Below are 678 nucleotides of genomic sequence, written 5' to 3' on the forward strand. Positions count from 1 at the left end.
GTGTCAAGCACATTTGTACATTTTTTACCCTCATCATTCTCAAAACATTTGCTTTCTACTTGAGCCCTTGGTATCAGCTCCTCATTATTCCCCTCCCTCCCCATCCCCCACTCCCTCACAAACCCTTGATAATTTATAAATTATTATTATTTTGTCATATCTTATACTGTTCGAAGTCTCCCTTCACCCATTTTTCTGTTGTTCATCCCCCCAGGGAGGAGGTTACATGTAGATCCTTGTAATCGGTCCCCCTTTACACCCCGCCTTCCCTCCACCCGCCTGGTATCACCACTCTCAGCACTAGTCTTGAAGGGATCATCTGTCATGGATTCCCTGTGTTTGCAGTTCGTATCTGTATCAGTGTACATCCTCTGGTCTAGCTGGATTTGTAAGGTAGAATTGGGATCATGATAGTGGGGGTGAGAAAGCATTTAAGAACTAGAGCAAAGTTGTATGTTTCATAGTTGCTACACTGCACCCTGACTGGCTCATCTCCTCCCCGAGACCCTTCTGTATGGGGATGTCCAGTGCCGACAGTTGGGCTTTGGGTCCCCACTCTGTACTCCCCCTAATTCACAATGATATGATATTTTGTTCTTTCATGCCTGATACCTGATCCCTTTGACACCTCATGATCACAAAGGCTGGTGTGCTTCTTCCATGTGGGCTTTGTTGCTT

The sequence above is a fragment of the Echinops telfairi genome, unplaced genomic scaffold (assembly GCF_000313985.2).
Source record: "Echinops telfairi isolate 266 unplaced genomic scaffold, ASM31398v2 ScPeMD7_443;HRSCAF=831, whole genome shotgun sequence".
Taxonomy (NCBI): Eukaryota; Metazoa; Chordata; class Mammalia; order Afrosoricida; family Tenrecidae; genus Echinops; species Echinops telfairi.